The 18,837-nt window shown below is 47.7% G+C and overlaps 1 protein-coding gene across 3 annotated transcripts in view; it reads right to left on the minus strand.

Annotated features, from left to right (window-relative positions):
- The window catches only part of LRRC24 (leucine rich repeat containing 24), a 35,652-nt gene that overhangs the window by 16,461 nt on the left and 354 nt on the right, over positions 1 to 18,837 (minus strand). The gene's annotated exons all lie outside the window — the stretch shown is intronic.

An 18,837-nucleotide genomic window follows, 5' to 3' on the forward strand; every position in this document is an offset into this window, starting at 1 on the left:
TTGTTTGACCCTTCTGGTCTCGGGTGGGCAAGGCCTTGGTTTCTCCCCAAGGTCTGGAGGGAAGCAAGGATACCAAAAGACCCTAATCTTCGGACTCTGGAGTAGGTCACGCCAAGCCAGAGGAAACCAGTCTGTGACCAAGGAGAGAGGCAGAGGGTGGGATCCAGCAGGTTCTCACCCAGTCTCCCTGAGAGTAAGGGTGACTAATTACTTGTAAAGGAGAGGGGGGCTACTTAATTGGGTCATTTGCTTTTCCGCTAGGGAAATCTAATAGGTCCAAAAAAATCATAAAGTCCTGTTGGTTCTCTATGTGGCATGGTTAGCATTGCTGGCAGAAAACGTGATCTATCTCTCCCCTGTATGGCTGTTTTAAAACATACGTTTTGGAAATATGGCCAAGTCTCCATGTTTAAGGAAAGTCTCCGCCTTCTGAGGATTTCCTCAGAAACAAAATTAAGCAGGGTTGAAAGTATTACATTTTGACAGGCAGCTCAATTAGAGGAGTAAGTGAAGTTGTTTCTTGCTTGGAAGCAGACAATAGGGACTTGCTATAATGAGTTTAAATTATGGACAAGAAAGCATACCAGCTTGCCGAAACTTATTAGGGACTTTTTTTACAGGTAAGAGTTTCTTTACAGTAACAGAGAAAATTATTAATGGCTCCACCCCTCCGAATGCCTGCCTGGCCACACGCCCTCATCATGCCTCAGCCTAGCCCCACGGGCCACGCCACTGTTTGAATCCCACCAACATGGGAACCTGTTACTAAAATTTTTAGATCCCACCACTGCATGAGAGACCAATGAACAGCCTGACTCAGCCCTAAGACTGCTTCCTACACTCATGCAGACTTGCTGCTGCTTAATGGATATGTGTCTTGCATCTCACAAAGTAGTGTTTTTGCCCTCTGGAGTCCTGGCCAAAATACCCCAACAGTCTTGTAAGCCTTATTTATTTAATCTCAGAGTTGGAAGGGACAACTGAGGTCATCTAGTCCAACTGCCCGGCCAACGTAGGAATTAAAACTCTAATATCCCTGACAGGTAGGTAACCAGTTGATACTTAAAAAACCTCCAATGAGAAAGAATCGATCACCTTACAGGGGCCCAGTCGATTCTGCAACGATAAGCTACACATGTAAAGCATCGGGCTTACATTCTAGAACGCTGCCTTCCTGTGATATTTTCTCCTGGTGCTAACAAATCACATGCACAGGATTCAGAGGAGAGCCCCCTGGCTCTTTGAGATGACTCATGGCTGGTTCACAGGGGCACATGTATTTTTTTTAATGTTCATTCATTTATTTATGTTATTTCAAGTTCATTTTTCTCACAGGGACTCAAGCATAAGCAGGGGCGAACCTAGGCAAACTGGAGCCCGGGACACAAAACCTGAGTTTGGTGCCGGGCTTAATGGGCAGCCACCCTCTCCCCACCATGAACAAACAATTATTTTTTGCACCAGCTCACAAAACACCTCCCACTCCCAGCAAAATATACTATGGCTCTTCCCCACCAACTCTTTTTCCTACTCTCTAATCACAACAACCCTATGAGGTAGGTTGTTAGCACTTGAGAAACAACTCCAAGCTGCCAGTGCAAGTGGGTGATTAAGCATGTAAACCCTCTCACAAACCAATACCCCCTAGCAAAACGTTTACCAAACAAAATGTCAGCATCATCTCTCACAAAACACCTCCAGAGGAATCCCACCCCAAACAGCATTACTTTCTAATGGTGCTTAAATCCAGGGAGCTCAGATTCTTTCTTTAAATCCACCTCCAGGTAGGGAGAATCTTGGGGCAGTCTCCGGTTAAAATAGGGGCTGAAAGTGATGCTGTTTGGGGGGGGTGGATTCTCCCCACCCTGGAAAACAACATCACTTTTGAGGGTTGAGACTTAGAGCTTGAAACAAATACCAGATTCAGCCAGACCATTCAAGTACCACACATTTGGACAAAAAAGTGTCCAATTATGTCCTGCCCAAACATGGAACAAATGTGGAATGCAAGGTATTTGGGGTTTCTAGGTAGGTGCATTTTGGTGTTTCTTTTGGCCTGCAGGAGAGGGTATTTTAAAGCCATAACAGCACCATGATTTCAGGGTACTGTTCATCCAGAGATCAGTTCCGATGATACCACACCCTAAGTTTGGTGATAGCGAGCCTCCAGGGGAAGCAGTTAAGGGATCGCCCAAATGGAATGCCCCATCCCTACTTGTTTTCAATGGGAGCCAACAGTAGATGGGGCTACCCATTTGAGGGACCATTACTTTGCTCCCCTGGGTGGCATCATAAGAATAGTTACCAGATGATACCCCTGAAATTTTGGTGTCACTAGCTTTTTAAAATACACCCCTACTGGTGGCACCCCAAGAAAGTTGCCTGACAAGATTCTTTGTTTCTGCAGTGACTTTTACTCCATTGCAGCCACATGGGGAATTTCTGGAGGCAGGCTGCACATTTCTGAAGATAGAGGCACCAGACTTCTCACAGTGACTCCAGAAGCCTCCCTGGTAAAAGCATCATCCAGGGCATAGAGACCTTTGCTTCTGAGGGAATTCAATACCTTTATGGGCCCCCAAAAGGCTTATTCTTGGTTCCATGCTCCTGCCCATGAAGCTCATGAGCTGAGTTCTCTGTGAACTCCTCTCAACTGCGCCCCCCCCACTCCAGAAGCAAAGTCTCACCTCAAGCTTTTTGATGCTATTGCCAACAAGGCCTCTTGAGACACCCTTGAAAGTCTGGCTACTTATCTTAAAAAAAATGTGTGGTCAGTGCTACAACACTCCGTGAAATTCCCCAGAATCTGCTTTTCAGGTTCTTTCAGTATAGAAGTCCCATGGTGGGAAACATTATATTTTCCCACCATAGACTCTTCAGTTTTGTGGGCTTTCTGTGCTCAGCTTGGCGCTGTAGTAGAGGTTTCAACAGGTGGCAATGTGGGTAGTGGTCTTGCTCTGAGTGGGGCACCAAAAGTTTGCCTGGGATGGCTGAATGCCAGGGCAATTCAGGTTCTCACCTCTCAACTTGGTGCCCACAGCATCTTTGAAGCAAATTTGGCTGGTTCCTTTCTAGGAACTTCCACACCAGCAGCCCTGCAGGAAATGCCCCCACCCAGAGCAAGACTTCTACCACAGTGCCTCCCATTGAAACCCCTCTACCCACAGAGCCATCTTGGAGAATGGAAACAAAATAAGCCTTTGGGGCCCATAAAATTGAACCCTCAGGAAGCAAAGGTCTTTCTATGCCTGGATGCTATTACCAGGGAGGGCCTCCTGAGCTTCACCTTTTGAAAGTTCTGGTGCCTCTGTCTTCAAAATGTGCAGCCTTGCTCATTGACACTCCTCAGAAATTCCCATTTACAATGGAGCAAAGTCACTTAAAACAAAGCAATCTTTGGGCAACTCTTCTGGGGTGCCTCAAGAGGTGTATTTTTTTAAAGCTAGTGGACGTCACCAAAATTTCAGGTGTACGGCATCTTATTAACTATTCTCATGATGTTGTTTCAAGTTTAGGAAGTTAGTTTCAGGGCGCAAAGTAATGTGCAATCTCCTCAAATGGGTAGTCCCCATCTACTGAGTTAGCTCCCATTGAAAACAATGGGGATGGGGCAATCTCTTTTGGGGTCCATAACTTTGCTTCCCCTGAACCAAACATCACTCAAAACCTGCGGTATCATCACAGGACAGGTCTCTATGGATGATACCCCCTGAAAATTTGGTGTTGCTAGCCTTTAAAAAAAATGGTGCCCCTGCAGGCCAAAACGAAAAAGCTACTCAAAAATTTTAAAAAATCACACAAATCCATTCTTGAGAATGGTGGCGCCCCCCCACGTGACCAAATGGGGGCGCCCGGGGACATAGGGTACCCCCCTGTCCCTAGGCAGAAACGCCACTGAGCATAAGCATAAGCATTTTATTGTCATTGTGTGCACTCGACAGTGAAACTTAGCAGCAGCATTCCCCTGATGCCCACAATTCCAGACTCATAACACTCCCATCCCTCACTTCTTCCTCTTCCTCCACCCATCCCTACACAGCCCTATAAAACACATCAACATCGAAGCCATCGGAGTTCAGCATCGCCACAGCTCTTAGAGTAGAAGCTGGGTCTCTCAGCCTCTTTGGTTCCAGTTTTGATAGTAGACCTGTATCGCCTGGGTCGGATGTGGTAACAGTTCAAAAAGATTATTTAAAAAAGAGATTATTAACAGTTCAAAAAGGCAGATTTTCTATCTTTCTATCTTTCTATCTTTCTATCTATCTATATCTTATCTATTCATCTATTCATTCATTCATTCATCTATTCATCTATCTATCTATCTATCTATCTCATTCATTCATTCATCTGACCATTCATTCTATCTATCTATCTACCATCTACATTCATCTATCTATTCCATCTATCTATCTACTCTATTCATCCATTCATCTATAAGAACATAAGAACAAGCCAGCTGGATCAGTACCAGAGTCCATTCAGTCCAGCTTTCTTGCTACCGCAGTGGCTCCAAACCAGGTGCCTTTGGGAGCTCACATGCAGGTGTGTGAAAGCAAATGGCCTCTCATGCTGTTGCTCCCTCTCAGCACCTGCTGGACTGTTAAGGTATCGTAACTGGATCAAGACGATCAAGATTGTAGCCATAAATCCACCTCACATCTCCACACACTGAGTCCCAGGCACGTCTTAAACCACCAGGTGATAGTCCCCATACTTTGTGATCCTGACGTCTCCAAACACCTGTCACATCAGATATCAGAACTGAACTATTTCCTTTATGTAGTACGACAATCTTTCCTCCCCAGCAGTTTCTATTGGATCACCCTCTGATCCTAGTATTGTGGTAGAGAGAAAAAATGTCCCCACCACATAGAGTTTGCCTTTTCTACAGCTGCCATGCATAGGTTTTGTAAACTTCTGATCATATCCCCTCAGATGGAACTATCCTTCAAACTAAAGACTTCAAACGCTGCAGCTCTCTCCCTAAGGAAGGTGTCTGCAGTCCCTCAATCATCCCTGTTGCTCCCTTTCAATCTGCTTGAAATTCTTCAATGGTCTCCTTTGAAGATGTGGCGACCAGAACTGAACAACATAGCAATCCCTATGTGTCTCAAGTGACTCACGTAAGCAGAGTAGGTGCTGAGGACTTGCAAAGCTCTGCCTCTGGCCCTCCCTAAATCATTCCACAGAGCCTGTCTCTTCATGTCATTTGAATGTTCCTGAAACCTCCCTTTCCTGCCCAGCACTGATAAAGCACCTGACCCCTGTAGGCGTAGTATGTGAAGCTTGGATTTTTTGCCTCCCTATGTGCATCACTTCTGTACATTTAGCCATACTATTGAACTGCATTTGCCATTTCTGAGCCCACTCACCTAATTTATCAAGGTCCGCTTGAGCTCTTCAAGCAATCCCTTTAAGTGTTCTCACCTCACACTATATAATTCTGGTATCATCTGCAAACTTGGCACACTATCACGCTACCCACCTCCTTACTTCCCAGGTCATTTATGAATAGGGCAGTAAAGAGCACTGGTCCCAAAACGATCCCTTGGGGGACACCACAATTCTTACATCTCTCCATTGTGAGAATTTCCCCCATTTACACTCCACTCTTTGCTTCCTTGTTTCTCAACCAAGCTTTTTAGTCCATAGGAGGACTTCCCCTCTTATTCCTTCCTTCATTGCTGAGTTTTCTCCTAATAGTCTCTGGTGAGAACTTTGTCAAAAGCCTTTGAAATCCAAGTGCAGACAATGTCCTACTGGTTCCCCTTATCCACATGCCTGTTTACATGTCTCTTTCAAAGAACTCGAAAGCGAAAAGCATAGGATTTGCTCTCTACAAAGTTTGCCATGCTGACTCTTCCTGTGCAGGTCTTGCTTTTCTACATGTTTTTTATAGTAATTTTATCTTTATGATGATAGATTCTACTAATTTACTCAGGGAAGCCAGATAGTCAAACTGACTGGCCTGTACTCGGGTCCCCCCCCTATGATCCCTTTCTTTAAAGATTGGTGTGACATTGGCCAATCTCTCCAGTCTTCAGGGATGGAGCTCCTGATTTCAGGGATAAGTTGCATATTAATGTGAGGGAAGAATCCAGCAATTTCATGCTTGAGCTCTTTTAAGAACTCTTGGAGTGAATGCAATCTGGGCTCAGGAGTTTGGTAGCATTTAGTTTATCAATGGCTGCCAGAACTTTCCTCTTGGTTCCTTGTCTACTCTACTACTCATCAGCTTAGTTCCCTAGTCAGAGATCGCTTCCTAAGAAGCTTCTGGTTCAGGTGCATGGAATCTTTTTCCCTCACCTCCTCTTGGAGTGAAGACAGATGCAAAGAATTCATTCAGCTTCTCTGCAATCTCCCTGTCATCTTTTAGCACACCTTTGTTCCTTTGTCATCTAACGGGCCTACCAGCTTTCCTTGCTGGCTTCCCTGCTTTTTGGATGTACCATTGAAGAATCATGTTTGTTGGTTGGTTCTTTGATGTTCGCAGCCATGCTTTCCTCATAATCCTTTTTTGCCTCCCTTATAGCTAACTTACTATCTATCTATCTGATTTTATATACCGCCCCATTCCCAGAGGGCTCTGGGCGGTTTACAAATAGTATAAGCACGGGTATTACATAAAATCATTAAAAAACCCTACTATCATAAACATTATTTAAAATACTGTTAATATTTCTGAATCCTAACCTAGGTATCCCCACGAAAGGTGGCAGTGCTTAACCATAAACTAAATTCCTCCCCAGGAAAAGAGGAGAGAGGGAGATGATAAACCCGATGATATTAGGGACTCACATGGAACAAAGACCCATATGGAACCGGGGGGGGGGGGGCACACTCAGCTGCTGGTCTCGAGATTATCCATAGTGAGTCAGTACAAACTTCCAAAAATCTCTTTTTGTATAGTTCTTCAGTAAATGCCGATCAGTCTAATATATTTCCATACCCATCTTTCAGCATGCAACTGTCCCGTGTTCTTGGATTCCCGAATCTTCTGGAAACAGACTCTCTTGTCTCTCGTTTGTTGTTTCCTTTTATTTCTTTACACTGATTATTATAAAAGTTTTCTCCGTTTGGAATGCCACATTTATACTCTTGATTCTGCTTCTGTCATCTTGAACATTTGATTCTCACCTATAGCAAGTTTATAGCTCATTCCGCACATGCAGAATAATGCACTTTCAAACTGCTTTCAGTGCTCTTTGAAGCTGTGCGGAATAGCAAAATCCACTTGCAAACAGTTGTGAAAGTGGTTTGAAAATGCATTATTTTGCGTGTGCGGAAGGGGTCTATGAGTTTCTGTATTCATTTGTTGTTAGAATCGTCACATACGGCCTCGACCGTGCAAAATTCAGTGCAATTTATAAAAGCACTGCAGGTATGAAAATTCAAACTGAATTTCAGATAACGAAAACAGCTGTGAAGTTTCCCCTCAAAAAATGAACCAACGAAAACCTCACTTTGGAATTAACTACGAAACACCCATCTAAAAGGAACAGTCTTACACAGAGGCGTAGATGGGCAAAATGGCGCCTGGGGCAAAATGGCGTCCCCACGCCTCCTGATAGTTATGCCCCCTCCCTGCCCCCTGCCCCCTGTGGTAGCTATGCACCCGCTGTAAAGGATTCAATGGTGTTGATGAGCGGGTCAGCCGCCTGGCCTTGACTACATTCCACAACCCGGGCGATGGGCCAGCTTCTGCCGCGGAGACCTTATCTCTGCGAGGGAGATGAGACCTCCGTTCCCATGGGAATCCGGGAGGGGGGATGGGATGGACAGAGTTATAACCTGTGCCTCTGGCGGGAGACCTTATTCCTGCCACGGCGTGTACGTGAGCTTTCTAAGATGTCTGAATAAACGGTCTTTTACACCCAAAAAGCCTTTTATTTCTGCTTCTATGGAATTCCTTACACCCGCTCCCCGTCTCCCGCTCCCCATGGTAGCTACGCCCCCCGCACCCACTTACCAGAAGGGTTGGGGGAGATTTTCCACCCCCATGTGACTCGCCAGGGGTGCCCGGGGCATTTGTCCCCAGATGTTCCCATTACAGATATGCGACTGGCGTTACATGTAGCTCTCGTGGTTTCCGGGCTTTGTGGCTCCGATCTGGTAGCTGTAGCTCCTAATATTTCACCTGCATCTGTGTTTGGTGTCTTTAGAGGTCTGTGACTCAACACTGTGCCACAGAGAGAAACACATCTTACTGTAACATGCCTCTGGAGATGCCGGCCACAGATGCAGGCGAAACGTTAGAAACAAGATCTACCAGACCACGGCCACACAGCCTGGAAAACCCACCACAACCAGTTGAATCCGGCCGTGAAAGCCTTCGACAATACTCTACATGAGATTCTGGAGAGAATTTAAAAGGGGGACAATAGCAGTCTATCTTACAGGGTTCTTATGGTGGGGGGAAGTACATGCACTATGTAGGATACTTGCACTTAGGGTACACATGAGAATAGTTTCAAAGTACTGTAATTCACTCTGATCTTCAAAGGGTCAGGATTAAAACGTAAAATTATCAGCCTGTTCATAATGAGGGATTATAAAAGATCCCCCTTGGAGATTACAGTGGTTCAAGCACCATATTTTCTCATAAAGCGTAAACAGCAAAAAAAGACTCGCTTGGGGTCGGGGGAGCTGTTACATCATGCAATCAAAGGGGCAGTAAAAAGGTGCCATCGGGAACAGACAGAGGGGGGCAGTGAAGGCAGTGCCCACCATGATGTGTGTGTGTGGGGGGGGTAGGTCTCCTCTGTTTTGCAATTTTGGAAGCATCCTATTGGCAATTGTTGGGGGGGGGGGTGGCTCTTATCAAATCCACGCAGTCTGGGCCAGACGCTGCATTTTCCCAGTGGAAGCCTTCCGCAGAAGCGCACCAAGCCGATTAGGCGTCTTTCTGCTGGGTTTCATGGCGTACTTAGAGAGCTGCAAATAATTCTAAAGCCGCTTACGGGCACAGAAAGGATTTCAGAGCCGGCCCCGCTAAGGATTAGCTGCCGGTAAGACGGCAAGGGACTGCACGGGACACCTAGCAGCTTAGGAAGGTGAGCGCAACCCAAGAGGCCTGGTGCCAGTCTTGGGTCGGAGGGCGGTGCCCACTTTAACTGGCACAAATGCAGCATCTAATGATCGATTGGGGAGGGGAGGTGGCTCAGAGGGGCAGCGTGGCGTAGTTGTCAAGAGTGTGGATTCTAACCTGGAGAACCAGGTTCAATTCCCCGCTCCTCCACGTGAGCAGCAGACTCTAATCTGGCGAACTGGATTCGTTTCCCTACTCCTACATTCCTGCTGGGTGACGTTGGGCTGGTCACAGTTCTCTCTAAACTCTCTCAGCCCCACCCACCTCACAAGATGTCTATTGGGGGGAGAGGAAGGGAAAGGAGTTTGTAAGCCGCTTTCGCACAGGTGTCAAACTCACTCCCCTCCAGATGTTATGGACTACAGTTCCCATCACCCCCTGGCAGCATCATGCTGGCAGGGGATGATGGGAACTGTAGTCCATAACATCTGGAGGGCTGCGAGTTTGACACCTAGCAGAGAAAAGGCGGGTATAACATCGAGATGCAGAAGGGCCTTCAGTTCACCCTACAAAGCTGTTTTCTTCTGCGGAACTGATCTTTGTAGATCGCTTGCAATTCTAGGAGGGCAGGAGATGCTCTTTGAAGGGTGGCAACCCTAAATGGAGAGCCTGTAGCCCAAGGGTCTGTCTGCCCATCAACCACACAGCAGTCGCTTTGCCCTGACTCTGGCCTCAGCCTATGTGAGCCATGCCCTTGCAAGTACCACGCTGGACTGCACTGTGTTGGGGGAGGAGCTGGTTTGTAGGCATTTTTGGAAACAGCAGCTAGTCTGGACTATGGCAGGTAGGTTCTGCACAGACAGAAGGACCCCGAGGCACAGGGTAGAGCTGCCACAGAGGTCTTCTGGACACAGTTTAAGGGACTGCTTTGGCTGCAGTAACCTCAGAACACTGATATATTTAGAATCACAGAGTTGGAAGAGACCCCAAGGGGCCATCCAGTCCAACCCCCTGCCATGCAGGAACACACCATCAAAGCACTCCTGACAGATGGCCATCCAGCCTCTGTTTAAAAACCTCCAGAGAAGGAGACTCCACCACACTCTGGGGCAGTGCATTCTTCTGTGCAACAGCCCCTACTGTAAGGAAGTTCTTCCTGATGTTTAGTTGGAATCTCTTTTCCTTCACCTTGAACCCATGACTCCTGGCCCTGGTCTCTGGAGCAGCAGAAAACAAGCTGACACCCTCAACATGGCATCCCTTCAAATATCTAAACAGGGCTATCATGTCACTTCCTAACCTTCTCTTCACCAAATTAAACATCCCCAGCTCCCTAAGTCTCTCCTCGTAGGGCATGGATTCCAGACCTTTGACCACTTTGATTGCCCTCCTCTGGATCCGTTCCAGCTTGTCAATATCCTTCTTGAATCGTGGTGCCCAGAACTGAGGTCTATCCAATGCAGAACACAGAGGTACAATTACATCCCTCGATCTTGACTCTATACTCCTATGGATACAGCCCGGAATCGCATTGGCCTTCTTGGCCGCCGAATCACGCTTAATTCGTCGGTTCATCAAAGTCCGTATTGCCTACTCTACTCAGACTGGCAGAGGCTCTCCAGCATCTCAGGCTGAGGTCTGTCCCATCACCTGCCGCCTGGTTCGATCAACTGGAGATGCCAGGGGTTGAACCCGGGACCGTCTGCATGCTACGCAGATGTTCGGCCAATGAGCTGCAGCAAGCTCCCTGGGGCTCCACCATAGTTCCTCTGCCAATGGGACTGAGATAAAGAAGGCGATTCCACTTGATTTGCCTTCCCAAGGCACACCCCTCCCCATCCCCAGTACTTTTTATCCATGTGGTGCTAATGCCTTGTGGGGTGAGGGGAGGACGCTGCAGAAGTCTGCAGAAGGAGGGGGGGAACCCCTCCCTCCGTAAACACGTGTGTGCAATTAATGAACGGCTCCTTTCCCCTGCTCTGCTACTGGGAATTGCAGGGAGCTGAGCGAGGAAGCCGGGCGAGACCAGCACAGGGAGGGACGCCAGCCAGCTCTGGGCTGAGAAATACTTGGAGCTTGTGGGGGTGAAGTCTGGGAAGGGAGGGACCTCGATGGGGTACAATAATGCCATTGATGCTTCACCCTTCAAAGCAGCCAGGAGAACTGATCTGATCTCTCTGGTTGGTGAGGGAGCAAGCTTGTTTTCTGCTGCTCCAGAGATTAGGACCAGGAGAGATGGGTTCAAGGTGCAGGAAAAGAGATTCCACCTAAAGATCAGGAAACTACCACAAGGCCACAAGCCCAAGGCCGGCCCACTCGTTTCCTCAGTCTGCGGCCGCATAAATCGACCTCCCCGCTGCAATTAGTGACCCCACGCTCAGCAAATTGGCCAGCCTGTGAATCAGAGGAATGCCGAGAACCTTTGGAAGGCAAAGGACGGGGACGTTTTATTAGGGCTACTCAGGAGAACAGTGGGTGAGAAAATGAGCGCCTCACCTAATTACTTTGAGCAGCATGAAGAAGAAGAAGAAGAAGAAGAAGAAGAAGAAGAAGAAGAAGAAGAAGAAGAAGAAGAAGAAGAAAAAGAAGAAGAAGAAAAAAAGAAGAAGAAAAAGAAAAAGAAAAGAAGAAGAGAAGAAGAAGAAGAAGAAGAAGAAGAAGAAGAAGAAGAAGAAGAAGAAGAAGAAGAAGAAGAAGAAGAAGAAGAAGAAGAAGAAGAAGAAGAAGAAGAAGGAAGAAGAAGAAGAAGAAGAAGGAAGAGGAGAGAGGAGGAGGGAGGGAGGAGGGAGAGATAGTTTGGATTGTGATATCCCCCCTTTCTCTCTCCTGCAGAGGAGACTCCAAAGAGGAGCTGAGCAATCTCCCTATGCCCTCCCCAACAAACACCCTGTGTGAGGTAGGTGGGGCTGAGAGGAGAGCTCCAAGAAGCTTGTGAACAACTCTCAAGGTCACCCAGCTGGCGTGTGTGGGAGTGCACAGGCTAATCTGAATTCCCCAGATAAGCCTCCACAGCTCAGGCGACAGAGCTGGGAATCAAACCCGGTTCCTCCAGATTAGATGCACGAGCTCTTAACCTCCTATGCCACTGCTGCTCACATGGAAGGAGTCTCGCTTTTTTATACAGTAAGGAAACTGCTGGTAGAGAAGGCGGCATGGGGTAGCCAAAGGCACCTGGTGGGCCACTGCGAGCAGCAGTGTGCTGGACTAGATGGACTCTGGTCTGATCCAGCAGGCTAGTTCTTATGTTCTTATGATTTAAGAATTTAGGAGGTGACATGATAGTCATGTTTAGATATTTGAAGGGATGTCATGTTGGTGAGGGAGCAAGGTTGGTTTCTGCTGCTCCAGAGACTAGGACCCGGAGTCATGGGTTCAAGGGGAAGGAAAAGAGATTCCACCTAAACATTAGGAAGAACTTCCTGACCGTCAGGGCTGTTCGACAGTGGAATGCACCACCTCGGAGTGTGGTGGAGTCTCCTTCTCTGGAGGTTTTTAAAGAGAGGCCCTTGGGAGTGCTTTGATTGTGTGTTCCTGCATTGCAGGGGGTTGGACTGGATGGCCCCTTGGGGTCTCTCCCAACTGTATGATTCTATGATTTCGTCAGCTCTTGGAAGCTAAGCAGGGTCAGTAAAAGAGAACAAGCATGGTATAGCAATTAGAGTCTCAGACAGGTTAGGATCTAGGTGATCTTGGGCCAGTGATCTCAGCCTAACTCACCTCATAGGATTGTTGCGAGGATAAAATGGAAGTGGGGGACTGACAGAAGCTACTTTGGGTCCGCCCTGATTGGAAAGGATGTCTGCAAAAGGTTCCACGTTTGTACCTGCCAGTGTCATTTTAAAAATTCAACCTCCAAGTTTGCTGGGGCCCGGTTTACATCAAATTCCTCCCTGATTCAAACTGGGACTTAAAAGTACACTTAACAAAATTGCAGGCTACAGGTCAGCAGACATGCAACAGGTAAATCCGAAGTTTCAGATAACAAACTCCTGGCCCTAAACTCCTGATTGACAGACAAAGCGCCATTGAAACCGAACTGATCACACACACCCTTTCAGGGAACCTCTGCCTGTTGCATTTCTGCTGACTTTGGAGCCCTTCAGAGCGGAACAGGTAGGGCCCCCTCCCCACCTGAACAGCTACTCTGTCTGCATCCTTCTGGGGTCCACACAAACAAACCCACCCTTTTCTGGGAGAGGGAGGAAGGAGGGCCAACAGCTGCTGTTTGTTGCAATAACTCCCTCCTCACAATATTTGCAGTAAGTAGCTATGGCAACCTATCTGAACCGTGCGGACGCAGCTGCTGGGCATTCCCAAGGTCTCCATCTTGATCATCTTTATGTTTACACAAACAGAGGGTTTTACCTCCCTTTATAAGGGCAAAGGGAGGGGGAGGGGGAAGCACAGCCTTTCCTTCCGAAGGGGGCATGGGGTGACGCTCGCTTACCCCTCCCAGCCGTCTTTGCTGTCCGAGGGTGGACCTACTTTGTGCGAAACCCTTTCCCAATAATACACACCACTACATTGCTGGGGGAATAAAACTGGCCATAGCCATTTTATTGAGCAGAAGCGTGAGGCTAAGCATGGGTCTGGATCTGGTCATGCAGGTTGAAGCTCCGCAGGGCGGACGCCCCGTAGCTGAGCTTCGCTCTACTGCGGGGCTCTGCCGGGCGGCCGCTCCTGGCAAGAGGTGTTCCTCCTGTGGCCCTGTTCGGCAGGTCCGAGCAAAGGGAAGACGAGGAGCAGCAGTGGCGTAGGAGGTTAAGAGCTCATGTATCTAATCTGGAGGAACCGGGTTTGATTCCCCGCTCTGCCGCCTGAGCTGTGGAGGCTTATCTGGGGAATTCAGATTAGCCTGTGCACTCCCACACCACGCCAAAATGCCCTGGGTGACCTTGGGCTAGCTCTGCACAGCTTCTCCGGCGAGCCTCCCTCTCAGCTCTCCACCCCACCTCACAGGGTGTTTGTTGTGAGGGGGGAAGGGCAAGGAGATTGTCAGCCCCTTTGAGTCTCCTGCAGGAGAGAAGGGGGGGGGGGATATAAATCCAAACTCTTCTTCTTCTTCCTTTCTCAAAAAGCAACGCAAAGAACTTCTGAGATTTTGCTGCCACGTGGTCTTTGGAGAGGAAGATTCTTTAGTGAATGTATCAGAGAAAGGAAAGACCCTGCCAAATAGTTGAAGCATAAGCACGGTCATCCCTGGTTAGCTCTTGAATGGGAGAACCACTGGGGAAGTCCACTCTTGTTGTCTTTCACCCTGACCTGGACATTACAGGCTAGCCTGATTTGTGACATCTATGAAGTTAAATTGTGTCAGCCCTGTATTTTATTTTTACTTTACTCAATTTAATATCCCACCTTTTCCCAGCTCAAAGCCAGGCTCAAGATGGCTTACAATATTTTTTAAAAAATATATTACATATAGCAATACATAAGAACATAAGAAAACATAAGAACACGCCAGCTGGATCAGACCAGAGTCCATCTAGTCCAGCTCTCTGCTACTCGCAGTGGCCCACCAGGTGCCTTTGGGAGCTCACCTGCAGGAGGTGAAAGCAATGGCCTTCTGCTGCTGCTGCTCCAGAGCACCTGGTCTGCTAAGGCATTTGCAATCTCAGATCAAGGAGGATCAAGATTGGGAGCCAGAGATCGACTTCTCCTCCATCAATCTGTCCAAGCCCCTTTTAAAGCTATCCAGGTTAGTGGCCATCACCACCTCCTGTGGCAGCATATTCCAAACACCGGTCACACGTTGCGTGAAGAAGTGTTACAGTAATCTATAAGCAACATTTAGAAACACAGGACAAGAAAGGTTTAATAGCAATCAACTAAAATTCTTACACATATTATACCATGTCAATAAATAGGAGGAGGAGGAAGATGGCATAGAAGAAGTGGCTGAAAACACCATCAAGTGACAGGCAGACTCATGGTCCAATTTATGGTGACCCCATGAAGTTTTTAAGGCAAGAGATGCCTGGCTCTATGGAGCAACCCTGGACTTCCTTGGTGATCACAATACAATTCCTTGGTGATCACAATAGCATTCATTGAAAATGCTGGGGGGGGAAGAATTAGGACTAATAAAAGGAAACACTTCTTCACGCAACGTGTGATTGGTGTTTGGAATATGCTGCCACAGGAGGTGGTGATGGCCACTCACCTGGATAGCTTTAAAAGGGGGTTGGACACATTTATGGAGGAGAAGTCGATCTATGGCTACCAATCTTGATCCTCCTTGATCTGAGGTTGCAAATGCCTTAGCAGACCAGGTGCTCGGGAGCAGCAGCAGCAGCAGAAGGCCCTTGCTTTCACATCCCCAGGTATGCTGTACAGAGCTCCCCAAAGGCACCTGGTGGGCCACTGCGAGTAGCAGAGTGCTGGACTAGATGGACTCTGGTCTGATCCAGCAGGCTAGTTCTTATGTTCTTAACCAGGGTTGATCTTGCTTAGCTACTGCAATTTGGCAAGATCTGGCTAGCTTGGGCCATCCAAGTTAAGGTAAAGAGGGTACAGATTTTTTTAAAAAACAAATAAATACAAAAATACCCCCAGACACATACACAGAATCTTAGAATCATAGAGTTGGAAGAGACCCCCAGGGCCATCAAGTCCAACCCCTTGTCACGCAGGAACACACCATCAAAGCACTCCTGACAGATGGCCGGCCAGCCTCTCTTTAAAAACCTCCAAAAGAGGAGACTCCCCCACCCACCGAGGCAGGGAATTCCACTGTGGAACAGCCCTGATGGTCAGGAAGTTCTTCCTGATGTTTAGGTGGAGTCTCTTTTCCTTCCCCTTGAAGAAGAAGAAGAGTTTGGATTTATATCCCCCCTTTCTCTCCTGCAGGAGACTCAAAGGGGCTTGCAATCTCCTTGCCCTTCCCCCCTCACAGCAAATACCCTGTGAGGTGGGTGGGGCTGAGAGAGCTCCGAGAAGCTGTGACTAGCCCAAGGTCACCCAGCTGGCGTGTGTGGGAGTGCACAGGCTAATCTGAATTCCCCAGAGAAGCCTCCACAGCTCAAGCGGCAGAGCTGGGAAACAAACCTGGTTCCTCCAGATCAGAGTGCACCTGCTCTCAGCCACCGCTCTTAGCCACTACGCCACTGCTGCTCCTTGACTCCTGGTCCTAGCCTCTGGAGCTACAGAAACCAACCTTGCTTCCCTCTTCAACATGGCATCCCTTCAAATATCTAAACAGGGCTATCATGTCCCCCCTTAGCCTTCTCTTCACCGAACGAAACCACAGCCATAACCTTCTCTTCACCAAACATACCTGCCTTCGCCTTGCAGACCGGACACCTCACCTGGTCTGAACAGGTGTCAGAAGAAGAGAAGGGAGAAAGTGACCTTCCACAACAAGAACAGAAGCCCAAACCCATGCATTCTTTAGCAGAACCTGACCAATATAAAACACGCGCATCTCCACAGCTCAAAGCAATTGTGAAGGGTTCCAGGTAAAGGTAAGCATGATTCCAGGGACCCCCGGCTATCTCAGCAAGCCTCTCCAGGTACTCTGAGACCTCCTGCCATGTGCCACAAACCCTGAGGTGGCGTCCAGCTTGCAAAAGGTTTTCCTCCGGCCTTCAAGCCGCTTTACAAATTGATCAAGAATGCAAAAAAAAACTGTTGAAGGCTTTCACGGCCAGAATCACTAGACACGTAGGTGTCAAACTCGTGGCCCTCCAGATGTTATGGACTACAGCTCCCATCATCCCCTGCCAGCATCATGCTGGCAGGGGATGATGGGAACTGTAGTCCATAACATCTGGAGGGGCGCGAGTTTGACACCTGTGCACTAGAGTATTGTGGGTTTTCTGGTCTGTATGGCCGTGTTCCAGTAGCATTTTTTCAGAGAAGATGCCAGCCACAGATGCAGGCGAAACGTCAGGAGAAAATGCTACTGGAACACGGCCATGCAACCCGGAAAACCCACAACAAAACCACAAGGATCCTCTGAAGGGGCCAGCCACAGATGCAGGCGAAACGTCAGGAGAAAATGCTACTGGAACACGGCCATGCAACCCGGAAAACCCACAACAAAACCACAAGGATCCTCTGAAGGGGCCAGCCACAGATGCAGGCGAAACGTCAGGAGAAAATGCTACTGGAACACGGCCATGCAACCCGGAAAACCCACAACAAACCCACAAGGATCCTCTGAAGGTGCCAGCCACAGATGCAGGCGAAACGTCAGGAGAAAATGCTACTGGAACATGGCCATGCAACCCGGAAAACCCACAACAAACCCACAAGGATCCTCTGAAGGGGCCAGCCACAGATGCAGGCGAAACGTCAGGAGAAAATGCTACTGGAACACGGCCATACAGCCCAGAAAACTCACAACGCTGCTCAAAAACAACTCGAAGGCAGCAGGAGATCAACAACTGCCAAACTGACTGACTTGGGTCTCCAGTTCCCGGCCTGGGAAGAGCTGGGGCCCAAATGGGAAGCTCTCGAGAAGCGAGCTGACGGCCTTCATCCCAAGCAGCTGCCCACCCTGCCGTAAGACCACGAAAAGAGCCCTGCGGCCAGCCGGTCAAACCTCAGCAGCCGAGGGAAGGCTGGCAGAGAACGATCATGAAATACAAGCATCAAATCTACCTCACCTGGTGGCCAGGGCCAGGGCCAGCCCACCGGCAGACGCCAGCCAAGAGGGAAGCCGCGGTGCACCCTGGAAACGCACATCTGGCCCGCTCTGCACAGCTGCAAGTGAACTTAGGGGGTACGGTCCCAGCTGCCACTGGGCCCCCCGGTCACGGGAGGTGCATTGCTGTTTATTTGTTTGTTACATTTTTACTCTGTCTAATCTGTCTAATCTTATAATATCTTTTACTCTGTCTAATGCTTATAATATTTATATGAAAGCATATAAATATTATAAGCATATAAACATGTATGTATGTATGTATGTATGTATGTATGTATGTATGCATGTATGTATGTATGCATGTATGTGTATATGTATGTGTATATGTATATATGTATATATATATGTATATGTATATACATACATATATACATATATGTGTATATGTGTATATGTATATGTGTATATATATGTATATATGTATGTATGTGTGTATGTATGTGTGTATGTATGTATGTGTGTATGTATGTGTGTGTGTGTGTACTATACTATATATACATATATATATATACATATACATACATACATACATACACATATACATACACATATACACATATACACACATATATACATATATACACATATACACATACATACATACATACAAACATACAAACATATACATACATATACATACATATACATACATACATACATACATACATACATACATATATATATATATATATATATATATACTATATATATATATATATATATATATATATATATATATATATATATATATATATATATATGCGTGTGTGTGTGTGTGTACTATACTATATGCTGTAATAAATAATATACTTTAATAAATAATACAAAAATACGTACATTAAAAAGCTTTAAGAACAACTGAAATAAACAGCAGGAGGGACCGCTTTCCGAGCATCCCTGGGGGGGGGCGGGGGCGGGGGCGGCAGAGGGGTCCGTGGCACAGCAGGGGGAACCGAGTCCGGCGACCCCTCCAAGGCCCCCCGGAGGCCCCGCAGCGCCTTGGGTTCGAGCCCACCCGGAGGACCCGGACGGCTGGCGGCCCCGGCGCGATGCCAAGGGATGCCCGGGCTGGCCCCACGCAGCAGGAGAGGAGCGGGTTGGGGGCGACCGGGCTCCGCGGTCGCCATTCCCGCTTGGGTTTCACGGGGGGCGGGGGGGG

Source organism: Sphaerodactylus townsendi, unplaced genomic scaffold (genome assembly GCF_021028975.2).
Source record: "Sphaerodactylus townsendi isolate TG3544 unplaced genomic scaffold, MPM_Stown_v2.3 scaffold_19, whole genome shotgun sequence".
Lineage (NCBI taxonomy): Eukaryota > Metazoa > Chordata > Lepidosauria > Squamata > Sphaerodactylidae > Sphaerodactylus > Sphaerodactylus townsendi.